Here is a 22,710-nt window from a genome sequence, read left to right as displayed (position 1 = left end):
TATTATAGCCTCGACAGCGTCATTGCTAACTTACAAGGTCATCCGAAGTCGCGAATTCAAGCCACAATTCAGGCTCATGAGATTTTTATAATTCGATTTTCTTTATCAACAAATTCGATAGCAGCCCGGTGTCTCAAAATTGCCGTCGTCAAAGAGTCGAGATGGCCCAGTGGTTAGACCGCGTGCATCTTAACCGATGATTGCGGGTTCAAGCCCAGGCAAGCACCGCTGATTCATGTGCTTAATTTGTCTTTATAATTCATCTCGTGCTCAGCGGTGAAGGAAAACATCGTGAGGAAACCTGCATATGACAAATTTCATAGCATTTCTGCCACATGTGTATTCCACCAACCCGCATTGGAACAGCGTGGTGGAATATGTTCCAAACCTTCTCCTCAAAGGGAGTGGAGGCCTTTAGCCCAGTAGTAGGAATTTACAGGCTGTTGTTGATGTCTCAAAATTGGTATTTACACTAAGAGAGTGTCTAGAGCTGTTATTCTCCTACACTCGAATCTTTTCCGGTCGTGTAGGATTTACAGACACATTGAATTATGAGTGCGCAAAGAGACTATGTGAACTACATATTTTGCAATGATAAATCTTCTCCCTTGAGAACGCCTGTCATTACTAAGATCAGTGAAGATGGCATTATTATTAATTCCTGTATATGTTATCATGGATTTGAAATAAATAAACTTTTAAAGCTGTACATTTAAATCTAGGAACACATTTATATATCTTAACTAGTTATCGTCCAGGGCTTTGCTCACGTTTTAGGGATTTCATTTCTTATGCAAAAAGCCTATGAGTTCCTTGAAGTTCAAGTTTGCTTCACACCAAATTTCATCAAATTCGGTTCAGTAGTTTCGTTGTGAAAAACAGACACACAGAGCTACTTTCACATTTATAATATTAAATATAGATAAGATTATTAATAATATCACTATTACGTAGATATCCAACATAAAGCGATAATATACCCCTAAGGTAATATTTAATAGAACAAATCAGAAATGATTATTAAATAACACATAGAGACTTGTTTAAACGTTTACATATATCGTAGGCCTAAACAAAAAACAGCTTACTATGTTAAATGTAAATGCATTAGAATATACCGAGCTTCAAAGGTCTAGCAATGAACAACGTTAATCTCTCTCCCTAAGGTCTTGTCTGAGCGTGAACAAAGGCAAATGGGATGACAGTTGAATAAGTTAACACTATGAGTTCATTATTATTATCATTGCTATTTGCGTTGCGTTACAGATAATGTAACAATTATATATGTACCAATGTTGGGCAAAGGGAACCTTTCCTTTGTTGGAGATATTTAATGTTGGTTATTTAATGTGACTGAATTACATCTGATAGATGGTTTCTTTATGATGTTCATCTTAGCGTACTACGAGAAGAATTATCAGTTTCGGACTCAGCGGTGCTTGCCCGAGCTCGAACCTGTAATCCAGTAAGATTTCTATATGCTAAACATTGGGATAATAGTTTTAATAAAGTCGTAAAAAGTATAAATACAGTACGAAGAGCTCTACGTCTGAAACAACGGTTTGAAGACAGATTATTTCTTGAAATGAAATCCTTATAAGTTTCACTTGGCCCGACCCGGGATTTGAACTTCGTTTGGTTATCTAGCATTCCAAATATTTCATTAAACCAACGGGGCAGTTAAATTAATTCATACAGAGTCAAAACGGTGATATTATGTATAATATAAGTGCATTTATTTGCCTTTCCATCCGAACCGAAAACTGGTGCATTGATATTAAAAAACTTTATTCTTTAAGATCAACTAGATCCAAGTAATAGTTTGAAAACTTCACCGCGATTTATTCGAAGTAAACGTTTATTTTGGAAACAAGTAATTTTCCATTCAATTTGAACGCAGCGTGTTCCAATTTTATTACCCGTTGAATTAAGGTTAATTCTCTTGTTATATTTCAGAAATTAAGCGTTTTCTTTACAATATTATTTAAGGTATTATCTCCCTCGTTGCTGTACTAAATCTGGATAAATTATTCAAATTGGATCGTGGAATATGTTACGAACTAAATCAGCGTTGAACTGAGTTAACGACTACATTTCACGCAGTAAAATTTTTGTCGACCTAACGATGAACTTGATTGTTTTTCAGTCCTATCACTAGGTTTTGACGACCTCCGTGGTGACAAGTTTTCATGGATTCGATTCCCGGCCGAGTCGATGTAGAAAAAGTTCATTAGTTTTCTATGTTGTCTTGGGTCTGGTTGTTAGTGTTGGTCGACATTATTTAGTGATTTTCCATAATACAAGTGCTTTAGCTACTTACATTTGGGTTCAGAGTTATGTACATACATGATGATGATGATGTTGTCCAATATTTATTTAAAATCAGAATCGTCTCAATCAAAAGTTATAAGAGCAAAGAAACTTTCGACTTGATAATTTAGACGTCGAGGTACCAGATGGAAATTAATAGGAGAACAAAGTGTATTACACACGATTTATCTTGTCTTGTCGGAAATAAAGATAAGTACATTAAGTAGGGGACTATTTAATTCAACACATTACTCTCATCTTAGAATTACGAGTTACCTTTGAGATTACACAATGCTTATTTTGTTTTCAAGGACATTTTCATAACTTGAAAATAAACTTCTAGATATCATACAGTGGATTCGTTCATCTAAATGATACCAAAAAAGATAAAGTGTATCTATAAAATAATAAGAGAATTCCTATTTTAGACTTTTTTATGGTATATGTTGGCGGACGAGCATATGGGCCACCATCACCCATAGACAATGACGGTGTAAGAAATATTAAATATTCTTTACATCGTCAATGTGCCACCAACCTTGGAAAATAAGATGTTATGTCCCTTGTGCCTGTAGTTACGCTGGCTTACTCACCCTTCAAACAGGAATACAATAATACTGAGTACTGTTATTTGGCGGTAGAATAACTGATGAGTGTGTGGTACCTATCCAGACGGGCTTGCACAAAGCCATACCACCAAGAAACTATTTTATTTATTTCAAAGTTGTCCTTAGTATTGAATAGGGATACTAACAGATCTTTTTATAGACGTTTCAGTTTTTAATAAGTAATAACATTCAAATAATAGCATTTGTAAATAATATATAGGGTATAGAGAATATTTTATGCATCATTCCATTGACCTCAAACCATTTTAAAAATGCTGTAAGATAAATAATTTCATAGACATTTACGGCCGGCGCGGCAACGCGACGCTTATCTTGAATACGATTTTGGTGCTAGGGTTTTCTGGACCATGTGAAATGCTGAACCAAATGACTATAAAATAATGATATTCATTGTAGATCAAGCTTCAAATCTGGGCAAACACTATTGAATTTGCATATTGTTAATTTGTGTTTGTAATACATCTCGTGCTCTGCACCTAAGAAATAAATTGTAGAAATCTCTACATATATTTGGAGCAGTAAGATGCAAAAATAAGTTTCAAGCTTTCCCCTTCAAATATTATCATCATCATCATCCTCCTGCCCTTATCCCAATTTTATTTTGGGTCAGCGCAGCTTGTCTTCTCCTTCCATACTTCTCTGTCAGATGTCTTCTCTCAAGTAACATTCTTTCTAACCATATCGTCTTTCACTCAATCCATCCATCGTTTCCTTGGTCGTCCTCTACCTCTTTATCCATCCACATCCATGCTCAAGGTCATCCTCATAATATGTTCCTCTTTCCCCTTCAAACAAATACATATTAATGCCCTGTATTGAGCACTGTTACTCAGTAGAAGGCTTTTTAAGGTGCGCTAATTTCGCTTAGCACAATAAGACCACTTTTTTCTTATAATATCCACTGATTAAAATTACTATTAACTGCTCTAGTCTGTTATTGATTTATATCAGATAAAGATTAGACATTGAGTTATCTCTACATTGTCTAAAACAAAGTCACTTTGGACCATCCGTACGGATCTTTTAAATTACACAACGGATTTAAATGTAGTTTTCGCCAATATATAGATTGATTCAACGGGAAGGTTTATATGTATAATACATGCATATTATAGTAGAGAAAAAAAAACAATAATTTTTTTTTACTAGTATTTTAAAATATGAAAAATACCAATAATCACATACAAGATCAGTATTAAATTAAATATTTGTCCTACCACTTTTTAAATATGGAAATGGACTGTTAAAACAATATATGAAAACCCAACATACCAAAAATATATTTCTCTAACCTTCAATAAAAATTATGCGGAACTCAATTAATAGTGTAGACTGAACTAATAAAATATAATATTTTAATTTTTTAGCGGTACATATTTCGTCTAAATTTTCCCTTTTTTCCTAGAGTACCTCATAAACAGAGACCTTGACATTTTGCAAGCAAGATAATTGTAAGATTTACGTTGAATTATAACCATAACTAAATGTAATGTTTATTTTTATTGTCGTTGAGCGATACAACAAATTACTTGCACGATATTATCGTTTTTATTCTCGTTAATCGGATTATTTCTGTTTCTTCATTCAACCTTGAACTTACAATTAACTGTGTTATCTACAATCACTGCTAATTAAACTGTATATACAAACGTACATAGCTATTTCTATATATATTATATATATTTTATATTAGGAAAAAAATAACATCAAAATTAAGCCCATTATACATCGTAATTTTTTTGTTACCATATGTCAACACATAGCATTCCGTAATCAACGGTTACTAGCATTCGTTTCAACTTATACAACAGTATAACTTGTGTAAAAACAACTATAAATTATTCATAATGCAAAATTTAAATACTATCTATATTGAATAATATTTTTTATTACAATATTTAAAGAATTGATTTTAACATAAATATGTTTTTGTAATGATATAACGCGACTTCTCATAGCCAGAGACTACGTCACGACTCCAACCAATGGAAGTACCAGCTGTTTATCGACATCTGCGGAAGTCAACGCACTTATCGCTATATTTTTCCTGTTTAACAATAATAAACAATGGCTTATCGGCATGAACTATAAAAATACCATACTGCTATAGAACTCGTGTTCAAAATAGTGTCTTGTTGTGCTTAGCTCTTACTACGTACCTTATGTCAGTCGAGTCGTAACCCGATCGATATAACACGTGTTGTTATCACAGAAAGATCAACAAAATATAACAATAAAACACAAACTCTGTCCTCTATAGTAAGTCCTGTAATCGTTACCGAACAAAGGATCGCACTGTTATCGCCTATTCACACGAATATCAGCGAACCGGCGTTTACGAAAAATAAAAACAAAACAAAATAAAATTGAAAATAAAAAATGTAACGAAGTATATCTGCGCTTCGAGCGCTTATACGGTGTCCTTAAACGTTTTTGTAGTGTTTACACTACAAAACACAGTATGATTTCGTATTTTTTTTGTATTTCTGCAGCGTATTTTACAGTATTTGTTACTGTTTACAAGCAAGTCCGCATCGACGCCTCGGTGGCGCGGCCAATACTGAACGCGTTGTGAGCGAAAAAACAAACCGCTTGCCATCAACGTCTAGCGCTTAAAGCGGAAAACGCAAGTGGAAAACTATACCTGTCCCTTTTCCTCACACTGCCACGGAAAGAGCGAGCAGTTTTCTTCTCGCATGCTGAATCTCTTTGAACTGTACTACTGGATATGACTGTCTTATTAAGGGTTAACTCATTAAAATCTTAACATTCAAATTAGTCTATTTCGTATCTGTACCAAATTGTATATTTTTTTGTATAGATACGATACTTGTTATACGTTGTAACCTAGTTGTGACATAATGTAGAGTAAATCAATTCTGCCAATGAACTTCTGACTCTACTATTTTCAAAACACTAGGAACTTTTTTAAATATAAAAAGCATGTTTTAAATCTAAGCCATGAAAATTGACACTTGAATTTAAACCATTTCATAAAGCGTTTTCAAATTATTTAATTAAGAAACCTATTATCCTTTCTTTATTCAATTAGGAGAATAAATGAGTTTATTTTTTTCTTGTTATACGTAAATGATAAATAAGTTGCATTTCGAACAGCTTTTAGATTTCAAAAGTAAAATAAAAGATCTTCTAACGTCAAGAGAATACTATTTTTTTGTAAAGAGCTGCAATTCAAAATTTTGAGGCATTACTAATATTTTTATTTACCCTTATGATTGCTTAATCAGTAATTTAAGCTTCTTAAAGCTAAGATGGCCCAGTGGTTAGACAGCGTGCATCTTAACCGATGATTGCGGGTTCAAACCCAGGCAAGCACCACTATATATATGTATACTTCATTTGTGTTTATAATTCATCTCGTGCTCGGCGGTGAAGGAATACATCGTGAGGAAACCTGCATGTGTCTAATTTCATCGAAATTCTGCCACATGTGCATTCCACCAACCCGCATTGGAACCGCGTGGTGGAATATGTTCCAAATCCTCTCCTTAATGGAAGAGGAGGCTTTATCCCACCAGTGGGAAATTTGCAGGCTGTTACTGTCACTAAAAGCTTAAAGCCCACTGACAGAGGTCAGGATCTAACCAGTGACTATTTACATCGCTAAGTTGCGTGAGTCATTGCAATATTAACGCTTTAAAATAATAGTAAAATTAGTTTAATTTTGAACGTAATGAGTTTTCAAAAAACAATAATCGATATGATCACCGAAAATGTTACGTGGTTAGAATGATTCATACTGGAAGTTGTGGGTTCAAACGCAGTCGAGGACTTTATGTTCATGTACAGGGTGATGAAAGAAAAGAAAATATTAGGAAACCTTCACGTGTCTGATTGAAGTCCATACGGTCATGTTACTAACTCGCTTCGACCATTCTACTCAAAAACATCCCTTCTGAATCCAAGGGACGCAAAATGCAGTGAAAGTACTTTGTTCAAAACTGTCAGTTATTTCATTGCTTTATTTTGTACAAAGTTTGAGTAGTTACTTTTGGATTTATAAGAAATATATTAGACATAATATGACTATGATTATACTATATGATATTAGCCTAAATTACACCTTACTAAATCAGCTATATACCAGTAATAGTCTCATTAAAATCGGACCAGCCGCTCCAGAGATTAGCCGGAACAAAAAATCTGATAGACAGACAAAAATTGTAAATATGGTATTTTGGTACCACAATAGACAGACATATCAATTTTATTATGTGTATAAAAATATCGAATATATGACTTGAAATAATATCTAGATGGAAACTCTTTTCTTACTTTTTATGACGTGTATTCTCTCCATTACAATAATGAAAATCTTTAAAGTTTTATACGGTAGGTAAGGCTAACCCGTGTTTAATAAATAAAATTTTAACAAAAAGAAAAACCGACTTCAAACAAAACACTATTTTAAAACAAATGAATATGCACGAAAAAGTAATAAAAATAATTGCGTATTCAACATATTTTTTAGAGTCTTCCTAAGTTAAATGAAATGAAAAATATTAGACTACTTAAAAGTCGATTAACGATTATATCATGTAGTTATAGTTATTGGTATATTTGGAGCCGGTGTCAGCCACGGTGCCCTTGCCCCAACAATCAAAAGAAAGAAGCGATACGAGCCCCTTGATTGATCCAGTATATTATTGTGTAAAAGGTAATTTGTAAAAAACATATTTGTCAAAGTATTCTCGTATTGTTTTTTGATAAATATAGTGTAGGGTTTTATTGGCTGACACCGACTCCAAATATAACAATAATTATAACTACATGATATAATCGTTAATCGACTTTTAAGTAGTCTAATATTTTTCATTTCATTTAACTTAGGAAGACTCTAAAAAATATGTTGAATACGCAATTATTTTTATTACTTTTTCGTGCATATTCATTTGTTTTAAAATAGTGTTTTGTTTGAAGTCGGTTTTTCTTTTTGTTAAAATTTTATTTATTTTTTGATTTTAAGTGAAGCTGATGTTGACTAACTAATTTTTTTTAATATGGATAGATTAAACGTTCCGTTTATATGAGTCAGAAACTACTTCGAGGACAATTTCAAAGGAAACTTGCGAATAAAGCAAAAATAGACTTTCGAAAATGCGGATTTAATACGTCACGCGGCGTAAACTACAAGGATCCCTCGAAAGAGCTGTAATCGAACTTAGCAAAAAAACTTTGAAAAAGACCAACTATATTTCGTACATCATATGACATCACATCACATACACAAAATTTGATTAAAGATAGTAAGAAATTCTGCCCCATATCGCATCCTAACTGCGAGCCGTATAGGAGTTCCATCACTACATAGTATAAAACAAAGTCGCTTTCTCTGTCCCTATATCTTTAAATCTACGCAACGGATTTTGATGCGGTTTTTTTTAAAAGATAGTGGGATTCAAGGGGAAGGTTTGTGTATATAAAACATGAACAATATAGTAAAGAAACACTGATAATTTTAGAAGTTTGCGATGTGATGTCGTATATAAACAAATTCTGTAGTATATTTAGTATCAGTATTGCACTCGTGCGAAGCCGGGGTGGGTAGCTAGTTGATTATAATATTTGACTATGATAATTACATAAACATAACCACATTACGGAAGGTGACTCAAATATCCAAATAACCTATAAATAAAAGATTCGACCGAGTATAGCTAACGTGCTCCTCAGAATTGTTCCGTTCCCTTCCGTTCCGTTACTTTGTCATGGATCCTGTGCTCAGAACCTTACCAAACTTTCACCAAATTACCCTTGAAGTATATATTTTATAATAAAAAAAGAATTATCAAAATTGGTTAACGTGATTTTCAGTTATTCACCTATTTGTCGCGCATATACATAATGCAAATTTAAGACTTATGTCGTTTTCACATGGATACCATAATCGGAAAAAAAAATAAATAAAATGGGACCCCACGGGAAGCACTACCTTTCAAACAAAAAAAAAATTATCAAAATCGGTCCACCCAGTGAAAAGTTATGAGGTAACAAACATAAAAAAAAAAAAAAATACAGACGAATTGATAACCTCCTCCTTTTGGAAGTCGGTTGATAAACAGCGTATGAATTATTAGGTTATCCATATTAACGATCTTCCAGAAATGATTAGTGGGAAATTATTAAAAAAAGGTTAAAGATCTTTATTGCTGTCGAAACGCTTGGCCCTTGGAGTAGTGGTGCAAAAAGCTTCATCAAAAATATAACACCTCGCCTCATTGCCTCCACTGGTGACAGGAGGGCTGGTTCGTTTTTTGCCCAGAGGATCGGAATTGCGATTCAACGGGGAAATGCTGCTAGCATTCTTGCCACCATTCCACGCGGTCAAGATTTATACAGTAACTAGTTTTAGTTCATATTTGTATATATATATTTATCTCTTATGAATAAAGAACTGCTTGCACACGCGAAGTAAATCATATAATTGCTTTAAAAATTTAATAACATTGAATATATAAAGGTATCAACATTTCAATTTTTTAAAATTAATTAAAAAACACAACAATATTCAATACTTATGTAAATAATACAAAAATACCACAGATAAATAATTATATATGAAATCCATACTTAGAGGCTTTGTAACGTCAAAATATTTTTCTTACGTAAGAGAAATAAATTTCCCTGAAAAAATGCTTTTCATATCGTTAAACAAATCCTAAGAAATGAAAAAGTATGGAAGCCCCACAAATACTATGTTACTTATGTAAACTTTTCGACCTCACTCGGTATATTTTCCAAGATTTTACATTATTTTACAAAGTTCTCAACCTTACATTATAAATGCCTTTGAGCTAAGGTTCTTGTATTAAAATTTAATTATCTCAAGCTTAACGTTAAATACGAACATTATACATAGTATATTGTATATATTAAATACGTTAAAAGGAATCTCTTCTATTTTTGAACTTAGATTTTTTATTTAGCACATTTAACACTTTGTCAAAAGTTTCAAGATTGTTGGATAAATCAAAAAAGCAACTAACAAAAAGATCTTATATAAAAAAAAATAGTTTATTTTTTTATAATTTTATTTCAAAACATTTTTTTCTGAGTACATAAATAAATTCAATTCTCAGAGAAAAGGGAAAAATGTCCTGAAGGGTTTCGAAAGTCAGTCGTGCTTGCACTACATTCTCGTCCTTCTTTTAAGATTAACGCGTTCTGTCCACTCAGTAGCCTTCCTCAAGGCCTCCTCTCCCTGTCTCCCATTCGAGGAAAAGGGTCGGAGACTTACCATATGGTTGCAGATTCGTTACACATGTAGTTTCATCTGTTTCCATCCACCACTTGTTTCTCAGAATGTTTTGATGAGATGGATTATAAACACAAATTAATAGAACAAATCAGTGTTACTTGCTCCGGATTTGATTCATAAAACCGATATGAGACGTCTTGTAACGTATAGAACGTTCGATTAACTCAAGGTCAAATTAAGGGCTTGATTTTAAGAAAATAAACACGTTAGCAATTCTCTTATGAAATAAAACCTTCGGTCGAACCTAATATAACAGCCGGCCAATAATCTCACTAAACGAAATTCGTTTTCTAGGAAAACGAATATTCGGAAATTCTCATTAATCTTCTCACTGGCTAAATATGCGTTGATTTCAATAATAAATAATTTGAATTTTACTGTTAATTTTTATATTTGTATATGATGTTAAGTTTCTTACCAGTTGTTCTCAGCAGAATCAGGAAGTATATTTGTTTTAATTACCGAGGCATTTTATATATTTTATTAAAATAAAGAACATATCTTTGAATTTATCTGATCAGTTATTTAGTACAATTTGAGAGAACAATTAAAACGGAATTAATAATCATAAAGAAAGTAATCATAGTAATAATCAAGACATGTAAGAAAAAAATAGAGCGTTATCAAGTGAATACACTTGACTTAGAAGACTTCGTGCAATCTCTTCAGGATTTGTTGTCACCCAATCATCAATATAACCTAAATACACTTTATTTAATACTAACACAATATGTGTTAGTATTAAGTGTTATTATTAAGACACGTTAAGGAAGGGTTCACGTGAGGCACTACCGTTAAAACAACGATCTCTTCCAAGCAACCTTAAATCAGTCATTTATTATTCTACCCCCAAAACAGGAATACTCGGTGTTGTGTTCTGGTTGTAAGATAAAATGAGCAAGTGTTACAAGTACAATGGACATAATTTTTTGGTTTCCGAGATATTTGGTGAAGGGTTAAAACTTAAACAGCGTAAATATCTATATATGTAGTGACCACTTACCATCAGATAAACCTTTAGCCCATCCGTGCCGTGCTATAAAACTTTTGGAACAGAGATATTACTACAGACAGCTAATTTTGAAATAATAAGACCATCAATTGTTCTATCTAGTATTACACTCTTATGGAGATTCGTGGAAGTTGTGCCTTTTTGGGAAGTAAGATGTTATGGACATAAATAGGTAGATCTCCAGTGTTGCAAATGTCCATGGGCGGTGATAATTACTTTCCATTTGCACCTCCTGCTCGTATCCCACCTATAACATAAAAAAAGTTTCCAAAGGTTGGTTGTGCTACTGCTAAAGAAATGGCTATTGCTACTGCACACATTTCTAACGACTATGGTCATAAATTACGATCAGGTCACCCAATGATGTCCAATATAAAGTAACAGTCAAGTTGACAAATCAATTAATGAACTTTAAACTTTAAAAATGTACCTCCAACAAAGTTATTGTGACATTCTAATGGTTTGCTATGCAGTTAAATGCAGCTGCTAACCGACCTTGGTTATTTCGAATATCAAATGTATTTAAAATTGCCGTGAGATACTGTTTCCATTATCATGTTCCGTTGATTTTATCGGATTTTAATTTGGTACATGTTAATTACAGGAACGACCCGACAATAATTAGTAACTTTTCTAAATACTGTATTATGTTTATAATGAATAATTTTAAATCATAATTTTTAATTGATCAGTGTGGTGTAAAAATCTCCCTAAAATGGATAAAATCCATTACAGGATATTCCTCGACCTTTTAATGAAACGAAAAACCGCTGGGCATCAGGAAAATATGACGACCTCCGTGGTCGAGTGGTGTGGACACCGGTTTTCATGGGTACGCCACTCCGAGGTCCCGAGTTCAATTCCCGGCCGAGCACATGTAGATTATCATTAGTTTTCTATGTTGTTTTTCGTCTGGGTGTTTGTGGCGTCGTTTTTTCTGATTGTCCATAACACTTGTTCTTTAGCTACTTACCTTGGAATCAGAGTAATGTACGTGATGTTGTCTCATATTTATTTTTAAATTATAGTTTCAAACCACACTATTGTATCAAAAGCACGGGAAATTATGTATTTTGATTTAGACACAGAGGTGTTCTGCATCTGTAGTATGTTTATGAAGTTTGAGGTTCGAGGTTTCAAAGAAAAGTTTTGTAGCAATATTAAACCGACTACGTATTATACACACAATGAAATGCCTCAAGGTCATCCCAAATCATCCTTCCCTCATCTTACAAGTATTAAACAGATAGTAACCTTTTTAAATTGTTTCCCCCCATCAACATTATAGTATTATAGCTAAGTAACTCACACGCTTCGCTGGGCGTAATATTCAAGTTAAATAATCGTTTTATCGAGCTTCTTATAGTATCTTAAACGAATTAACTACTAAATCTGTAATATAAACTATCTCGAATACCGTTTACTTGGAAGCTAAGCTTTTGTTAAAGATTATATAAAAGATAAAAGCATGGTTATCGTATTTGTTGATTATCATATACAGTCTTTGTGATAACAATGAAATGATAATTAAATTAACATAGGTACATATCTATAAATAATTTCATTCTGTTTATAACACTCATGCAAAAACGTATACACGCACTCACGCACACACTCACGCGCACGCGCGCACACTCACACACACACACACACACACACACACACACACACACACACACACACACACACACACACACGCACGCACGCACGCATTCTCGCACACACAAACAGATTAGTTTTATATCTTTAATATTGTATTAGGTAATTAAGCATTAATTTTTGTCAGTGTCTTATTTTTTTGGTAATGTTTAGTTCTATTTCTCGTAAAAAAAAAAAAAAATTTAGTTATGGAATAGCGAGGCCTCCTGACACAGGTTTTCTATAACTTACTAGGAGGTTCTCAACCTTGTACACTAGCTTATAAGAAAGAAACTGAATAAACATTATTTATTTATTATTATTATTATTATATTTATTAGATTTCATATCATATATGATCGTTAAAGAAGAGAACTCTTGTCTATATAATTTCATTCTGAAGCTATTAGTCGATTTATTTTAAATTTATCTTGAAATCAATAATTCATATTTTCTTATAAGAGTCTACTAGAGAGTATATATTTGAAAATATATTATGCAGCATTTTAATAGACGTCTATCTAATATACTTCCTTGGGTATGCGATGAACATACTTTAAGTCCACAGAACTTAGAGGCGGTACCACAAAACCGCTTTGATCATTGCCGGCCCTGTGACCATTTTCATCTTTTTAGAAGACAATGTTTATATTTCTGATGATGAATCCCTTCATTAAACGATGTTTTAATTATGTGAGATTTATAAAAATTATTTACCTTTTAGAAAAGAAAGACCCATATAAAAATTCAAAGGGATATACTAACATTTAAGATTAGCTATAGTATTAATAGAGTAGGTACGTATGAACATATACACTGGAACACAATCAGATAGCCAATAGATCATGCATGGCCTTTCATGTCCAAAGAATTGACGCGATACCCGAGGCTGCCAATGAGAAAAAACCCCCGTAAAAGACTGGCGTTTACAGCAGTCAAGAAGAGCAGAGTTCTTTTCTATAAATGAAACAAACCTGTTGTAAATTTCTGCATAGCTATAGAATAAAAACCATTAATTATCCGGTATGCAATGTGTCATGTGTCTGAAGCTCTTAATCAAGAGTTATCATGAAAGATTTTCTTATAAATTCCGTTCCATGATTCAATTAAATATTCCGTGGTACAATAATTTATGTGTGAATATATTGACTATAGTTAAGGACATTTTCTGAGATAAATTTTAGCATAGATCATTTTTAACATCCGTTAATATTAATAATGTAAAACTCATTTGTTTTTAACAAATAAAAATATGTTTTATAAGAATCACATTGTGTTATGTTTTACAGAAAAGCCCACGATCTTATATCTCATATACATTAGGACAATATAACCTCAATAAAGAAAACTCAGACACATTTGCTTTCATGGTGATCTATCAAACGGTATCTCAGTCCATTGATCTCAATTAGATATAAACCAACATCTATATAATAATACCTATAGTTTATATCTTGATACGACATTGATTACAATGAGAACGTTCTTTAATAGAAAGATTACGGTAATAATATTGCGGTAAGGTTCTGCCGCTCACTGACCTTACAGACACACGAACTCTGCAATTTAGCAATGAATAGCAAAAGTTAGGCCATTGTGGAAAAACGTAGCCGGCTCACGATCAAAAGCAACTCTGCCTTTATTGGTAATAAACTTTTGCTATATCTTATTTTGAGATTCATTGAATTTCTTAATTAATTTTTGTTCCATAATCGTTGTATTAATTATCCCTTATTTGATACGAAAATAAAACCCTTTAATGAAAATCCAAATTAACTTTGATCGAGTATGCTTTTAAAAGATCTTTTATAATATTTTCTTTGTATAAAATAGGTAGTTGGTCTGGCTGATAGGTTTCCTGACGGTACGTAGTCACCACTGCCGTTTGCCTTTATATACATCGCTAATTCCCCCCAAACACAGAAGGTAAGATTTTATATCCCTAATGCTTCTATATTTACAACGGCACACTCGGTCTTCGAGCCACAAGATTAAATAAAATTATAGGTACCACTGATTATAATCGATATAAGAATTCTACCGAGAAAAATCAACTTACGCGAGCAACTCAATAAACGTTCCATATATTATATGATATGACTTTGATATGTTAATAAAATACATTAAAATTATTGTGACACAATAAATAATTTCTTTTTTCCAAACTATATGAGCTGAAATGTCCCAGTGATTAGAACGTGTGCCTCTTAACCGATGATTGCGGGTTCAAACCCGGACAAGCACCACTATACACGAGTATATGTGCTTAATTTGTGTTTATAATTCATCTTGTGCTCGGAGGTGAAGTAAAACATCGTGAATAAACTTGCATGTGTCTAATTTCATAGAAATTCTGCCACATGTGCTTTCCACCAACCCACATTGGAACACCGTGGTAACATATGTTCCAAACCCTCTCCTTAATGGAAGATCAGGCCTTATCTCAGCAGTGGGAAATGTACAGGCTGTTACTTTACTCTACTTGACTTAAAATATATAAAAGACATTTATTTTAATAACATATATGTAAAAACATGTTGTAGTGTAACTGAAAACGTTACATTTACATAGCGTTACTTATTTCTTATTTATATATAATATATATGCAATAAAATAGAAACTTCCTAATCGTATCTAGCTTTTGAGAGTCAAACTTTCGATTCGTGTCAAAACTCAACTCCTGCAATTTTTTAATAGCAACATCCTTTGAGACATTTTTGCTTCAATGAAATTTTATTACATTTGCACATTGCAATTATTTGTAAAGTAAAGTAAACGATTGTATATATCCCACTGATGGGCTAAAATTGTCCTTACCCTTCTTGTAAACGTTAGTTAATCTAATTTATATTCTCACACAAATATGTTCATCACACATCCTATTCCACTAGTCCGACTAATATTATAAATGCAAAAGTTTATGAAGATGGGTTAATGTATGTTTGTTACTCTTTCACGAAAAAACTATTGAACAAAATTGAATGAAATTTTTCATTACTGAAAGATTTAGGGTGTGCTTTAGAGACCAATAGGCTACAGTTTATAATGATATTAAGTAATTTGGTCAAAATATAACATCATCATCATCAATCATCAACAGCCTATTTTTGTCCACTGTTGGACATAGGCCTCTCCCAGTGCACGCCACTGTGGTCTTTCTCCGGCTACTCGCATCCAGCTCCTGCCTGCCGCCTTGCGTATATCGTCACTCCACCGTGCCTGAGGACGTCCTACACTACGTTTGCCGAGACGCGGTCTCCACTCTAGAACACGTTTTCCCCAACGGTTGTCGGTTCTACGACAAATATGACCAGCCCACTGCCACTTCAGCTTACTAATCCGGTGGGCTATGTCGATGACTTTGGTTCTTTGACGGATAACCTCATTTCTGATGCGATCCCTCAAAGAAACGCCGAGCATAGCCCTTTCCATAGCACGCTGAGCGACTTTAAGTTGGTGGACCAGCCTTGTCGTGAGTGTCCACGTTTCGGCTCCGTATGTCATGACGGGTAGGACGCACTGATTGAAGACTTTCGTCTTAAGGCACTGTGGGATCGACGATGTTAGGATTCGACGTAACTTCCCAAACGCTGCCCAACCCAGCTGAATTCTTCTATTCACCTCGTCCTCAAGGTTGTTTCTACCTAATCGCAGAGTCTGCCCGAGGTAGACATATTTTTGAACAACTTCGAGAACGGTACCGTGTATCGTAGTCGGTTCCGGTAGAACATGTTCATTGAACATGACCTTGGTTTTATCCAAGTTCATCCGTAGGCCGATACGCATAGAAGAATCAGCCAGCTCGTTCAGCATTTGTTGTAGGTCCTGCAGCGTTTCTGCCACGATGACGATGTCGTCTGCGAATCTCAAGTGAGAGATGTATTCGCCATTGATGTTAATGCCACGTCCTTTCCAGTTCAGCGTCTTGAACATATCCTCCATTGCATTAGTGAACAATTTGGGGGAAATAACGTCCCCTTGTCTCACTCCTCGATGCAATGGTATGGGATTTGTTTGCTGATTTTGTACTCGGACGGACATGGTGGCAGCTTCGTAGAGACATCTCATCACTTGGATGTATCGCCAATCAACTTGGCAACGCTGCAGGGACTCCAGAACAGCCCAGATTTCAACCGAGTCAAAGGCCTTCTCATAGTCCACGAATGCAAGACACAGGGGCCGATTATACTCATGGGACTTCTGTATAATCTGCCGCACTGTATGGATGTGGTCTATGGTGCCGTATCCGGTCCGAAACCCGGCCTACTCCGGGGGTTGGAATTCGTCGAATCTTCGCGCAAGACGGTTCGTGATCACTCTTGAAAACAGCTTATAGACATGGCTCAGCAGGGATATGGGACGATAGTTCTTCAGCAGGGTTTTGTCTCCCTTTTTGAAGAACAGGACGACCACACTCCTACTCCACGCCTCCGGAGTTCTCCCTTCGAAGAGGACAGAGTTAAAAAGCGTCTGAAGTTCCCTAAGTACCGGTTTACCTCCCGCTTTTAATAGCTCTGTGGTAACGCCGTCCTCTCCAGGGGCTTTTCCATTTTTAAGCTGTCCAAGAGCAGTCTCGATTTCGCCAATACTGACTTCAGGCAGGTCTTCGGAGAAATGGCGTGTTAATGTAGCTCTAGGATCCTCATTTTCGGGATCAGGTCGAGATGCATGCGATGCGTATAACCGGCCGTAGAAGTCCTCTACTTCCGAAAGTACTGCCGGCTTAGAAGAAACGACTTCTCCACTTGCTGTGGTCAACTTCGTCAGGTGGCTCCTTCCAAGAGATTGTACGAACACCTTAGACCCCCGATTCTGCTCAATAGCTCTTTTTATTGCAAGAGTATTGGAGCACCGGAGGTCGTGTCGTACGCGCCTGCTGATCTCTTGGTTTAATTGCCGTTTCTCTGACGAAGTGACAGGTGGGTTTTCACGTCGTTTCTTCATGAGCCCCAAAGTCTCTTCCGAAAGGTTCGACTTCCTGCCCTTACGCTGCATGCCACAATATCTCGTGCCTTCTTCCCTGAGAATTCGAACTACATTTTCGAGGTTCTGGTTTACGTCCGTTGTGGTTTCCACGGCAGCGAATCGGTTCTCCAGGATTGACTGGAATGTTTCAGATCCCGCAATGGTTTGGAGCAGCTTTGGTCGGAGCGTGGACTTCATCAGACGGGCGCGCTCGGCCTTAAAATTGATATTCAGAGAGCCTCGGAGGAGTCGGTGATCACTACCGGTATTGAACCTGTTAATCACTGAGACGTCTCTGAATATATGCCTCTTGTCCGTCATTATGAAGTCGATCTCGTTTTTCGTCATAGTGTCGGGGCTTTGCCACGTCCACTTCCTTTGCGGCTGCTTCTTGAAGAAGGAGTTCATCAAGAAGAGCCCCTCCCGTTCGAGGAAGTTGACAAGCATTTGCCCCCTATGATTCCTGCTTCCAAGTCCATGGGGTCCTACTACCGATTCGCTGCAGTTCTGTACTCCCACTTTAGCGTTGAAGTCCCCCATGACAACGTTGTAGTGGGTTTTCGTGGTGAAGTGGAGGGCCCTCGATATGTCATCGAATAATTCTTCCACTTCATCGTCCGAGTGTGTCGAGGTCGGTGCGTACGCTTGCACCACCTTGAGGCTGTACCTCTCGGTGAGCTTTATAATGAGGTACGCTACCCTGTTCGACACACTGGAGATTTCCACCACGTTGTCAACTAGTGACTTATTTACCAGAAACCCAACGCCACCTTGGGATTGTTGGTCACCCTCTCGGAAGTACATTAGGTGGCCTGATTTGAGGGTTACGGTGTCCTCTCCCTCTCTACGGACTTCACATAGCCCTAATATGTGCCACCTAATTTTCCCAAGTTCTACCTCAAGTTGCGCTAGATGCGAGTCAAGCCGTAGCGTGCGTCCGTTGTACGTCGCAAGGGTCAGTCGGTTGTGGTGGCCTCCCGTAGCCCGGTGATTCTTAGCACCCCCCGTCCCGCCGTTACCATCGTCGCCACCATGACGAGGAATAGCGGGGCTGCCGGGAACTGGGGGCCGTGGCTTGCGTGTGTTCTGTATGTGGAGGTTGTGCCCATAATCGCCACGCTGGGCAGGCGGGTTGGCGATCGCAGGGCGTAGCTTCTCGCACCGGTGACGCTGCTGCCCGTCACCGGCCTGTGGTATTTAGCTACGCCTATTATGTTGATGGTTATACCGCCATCAGTCGGTTGCCAGAGCCTCGTTTGCTGGTCGGCAGGATGCACCACGGGCAGGTGAGGTTGGCTTGGGGCACTAAGGTGTAGTTTGCGCCCCCTTACATCCCAAAATATAACGATACGTATCAAGTACCCGTGCAAACCCGGGTCGCTCGTATTGAATTAATATGTAAGTATAGTAAAAATTTTATAATAATTTATTAACATTAAATTTGTGCACCTCGCCGCTTTGTTCAACTTCAAATCCTCCACCCAAAAGTTGTCTTGAAGAGATCTTTAAACGATAAGAAATCCTTTTGTATTTATTTTATTCCTGTATGTTATTTTATTCTTTGCTGCACAGTAAAGTATCTTGTATTTTATTTATAAATACACAGAATTGTATGTTGTATGTTTTAAATGTTGGATGTTGAGAACGAAAGCAGATGGGACACCTGTTAGTAAGTAGACCCTTCTGTTTATAGACATGAGATTGAAGTTACTTTCTATAATTAAATTACACTCAATCAAAGCGAGAAGTTTAGAAATGTAGTGCCTTTTAGTTCAGTCTATCGCTATATTTTATAAGGGCTTAAGGTCCATACCAGAGCTGATGTTCAGAGCAGTTAAGAAGAATAGAGTTCTTCTCTATCAATAGAACAAACTTATTGTGTATTACTGCATAGCTATGTCACAAAAAGCATTAATTATTCCAGTATGCAATATTTCATGTATCATGGAAGATTTTTATACAAAATATATTCCAGATTTTATGAGAATATTCCATGGTATGATTATGGTAGGACTATGGAATGATTATAGTATGATATGATTTGTGAGAAGATATTGACTAGATAGTTATCCCAAAGGCTTCAGACATTTTCTGGGATAAATAGTGGCATTTATCACTGTTTTGTCCACCAACACCATGCAATCAAAGCATGAAGTAGAGAAATGTACTTCCCGTTGGTTTAGTTTATCGCCATATTTTATCTATATGATATTATACCATATTTTTAGTTACATTACTGCACAGATAATTAATGCAAATTTTAATTTGTTTAATCGTTACGTTTCACAACGTTCTATGTCATGAAAAGTCCATCGAACTGGTTATATGTAACCAAAACTTTATTTTTTTATGATATACGTTGGCGGACGAGCATATGGGCCACCTGATGGTAAGTGGTCACCATCACCCATAGACAATGACGCTGTAAGAAATATTAACTATTCCTTAAATCGTCAATGTCAATGAATATATGATGAGTGGGTGGTACCTACCCAGACGGGCTTGTACAATGCCCTACCACCAAGTAAAATGGATGCCTTATTAGACAAAATAATAACCCCAGACGGTCGCCCGAAAAAAGTTGGCGCAGCGAACTCAAGCGACAAGCAGTGCCTCCAATAGAGCAAAAAAATAAGGAGCTAAGTCAAGGAAGCCTTCGTTCAGCAGTGAGACACATAAATTATATTTTTACTTGGTAGTGTGGTTTCTGTAAGGACTTCAATGTAGGAACCTCCCATCATGTCATCAGAAATTATATTACCAAGACAAAGGGATATACTTTTTTTTTTGTATTCCAGTTTGAAGCTTAATAGGTATATAGCATAAGCGTAAATACAGACAAAAAAGACAAAAAATATCAGTTTCCAAAGTAGGTGTCACTGTCAATTCAAAGAAAGATTAAAACTAATTTAAATATCCAATGTATAGGAGCAGTTATGATCCTTATCAGTTAGCCCAGTTTTTCGATCTGTGCTATAAAAAATATGAATGTACTACAAAATGAATATCTTAAAAAATCCTCCACTTTTTTGGCTAGTAACAAAATATAGCTTATAAGCGAAGTCAAGTGGTAACTGAAAGTTACAAAGTGGTAACTACAACCCAAATAAATTTTTAATATATTCATATTTCTTAATTATGACATACTTTCTTAAACTAATGTTTATAAACTGTATCAAATAAACCATACCTACTAAATTTTCAGGTAAGCACACTTATCATTTTCTTCATTATTCAATTTCATGAATGCTGGAGTAGATTTCTAGTAAATAATGAATAAATAATAATAATACAGTGCGTAGTTCAACAATTGTTTAATAATACATTACCTTATCTATAACGGGTTAAATTTATCGGGTCCGATTAAAGTTAAGGCATTTCTAGGAATTGGGCAAACTTATTGTTTCGATTTACTAGTTTAATCAAACTATACTGGTGCTATATTGAGTGTAATTGCCAAGGTTCCATATTGTTCTGATAGGCACAACTTCGGGTGTATAATTAAGGTGGAATAACAATTAGCAAATGAAGGTTGCAGGTGGCTAATGGGTATTACGAAATCCAAGACGTTAGGTTACAATTTTACCGCCGACTAGCCGAAACTCCTGGCTTCGTCTACGTGATTCAACATAGGATATATTTATTCATACCTAGTTCTTTTATCAATCTATTTGAAAACCTTTAAACGGTTTCTTACAACATCACATACATTACTCTGACTCGGCCCGGAATCGAACCCAGGTCTTCGGAGTGGCGTACCCATGAAAGCCAGTGTACACACTACTCGACCACGGAGGTCATCAGAAGTAACTAGAGTCGTTTCTTATTTGGTAGTAAATTTTAGTAGTAGATCATTCTGCACTACAATTTTTTTTTTCAAGCGCATATAATAAAGATACAATAAATGTTTTCTAAGCTTGTAATATATAATGTTAAAGAGTTGTTGTTTGTTTGGCCGCGGTAAGCTCTGGATCTACGAGTCGGACAGTTATGTTGTGCAAGATAACCCTTTTATTGTGAAGGTTATGGCCTTATGTAATCACGCTACGACTGAATTGGGGTGTAGCGCAGAGCAACCGAAATAAAAAAAAAAAACAAAAACATATATAAGAGCAATTTCGTTGAAATGTGTTATTGCTATAATTTTTTAGAAGGTACTTCTAAATTAGATTTTAATTAAGCTGATCTTCTGAAAACCTTTCAAACTTATCGCCAATGGTTTATGGGTCTCATATTGATGCAAAACGTCTCAGAATCGATCCTGACCCCTTGGGCTATTGTCATCCCCACTCTTAGCACATGCATTAAGCTGGAGGGGTAAATAAGAATAAAATTAATTCCTTATTACTAACATATTTAACACAAATAAAAGAAGAATAACGCACTTACTAAAACGAAAATGTTTTACACTTTAAGTCGTATTTTGGAAATAAATATAAAAAAATAACATGTAATGGCGTTGATATGTTTGTTCGTTTCATTATTTATATGAGAGGACTTAACAAGGCGTCACTTAGCGGCAAACTTATGATGGGCAGTTAAGTTCTATGTTAGTTCGGAAATCTTTTATTTACGTTTATATTCATACGATGATAATCCACATCCTGGTCTCCTCAATTATACGAGGTTTCCTTTTACGACCCTGCCGAAAGGTATACTTGAAAACATACGGCTTTATATTTTGAGGTTGAAAAATATGTAAATTGCCATGTTACACCTACGATAATTATATATTACTTTGAAAGAAGTTTACGTTGGAGTGAAACTACTCTTTTGTCTGTTTTACTTTTTTAATTTAGTGTCAATGTTTTAATTTTTTGTAACTACACTGGCTTACTCTTATTCTATATACAGCAAAGAAAGTTTGACATTATAAA

The 22,710-nt window shown here is 35.4% G+C and overlaps 1 protein-coding gene across 4 annotated transcripts in view; it reads right to left on the bottom strand.

Moving 5' to 3' along the window:
• Positions 1-5,494, bottom strand: part of LOC124537946 (brain tumor protein) — a 469,342-nt gene extending 463,848 nt beyond the window's left edge. For all 4 annotated transcript variants that reach the window (XM_047114924.1, XM_047114936.1, XM_047114932.1 and 1 more), the window contains exon 1: positions 5,099-5,494. The gene's annotated coding sequence lies outside the window, so the exon portion shown is untranslated. The remainder of the gene's footprint in view (positions 1-5,098) is intronic.
• Positions 5,495-22,710: the final 17,216 nt, after the last annotated feature.

This window comes from Vanessa cardui, chromosome 19 (genome assembly GCF_905220365.1).
Source record: "Vanessa cardui chromosome 19, ilVanCard2.1, whole genome shotgun sequence".
Lineage (NCBI taxonomy): Eukaryota > Metazoa > Arthropoda > Insecta > Lepidoptera > Nymphalidae > Vanessa > Vanessa cardui.
The sequence above is the reverse complement of the archived record's forward strand: the minus strand, read 5'-3'. Positions and strand labels throughout refer to the sequence as shown.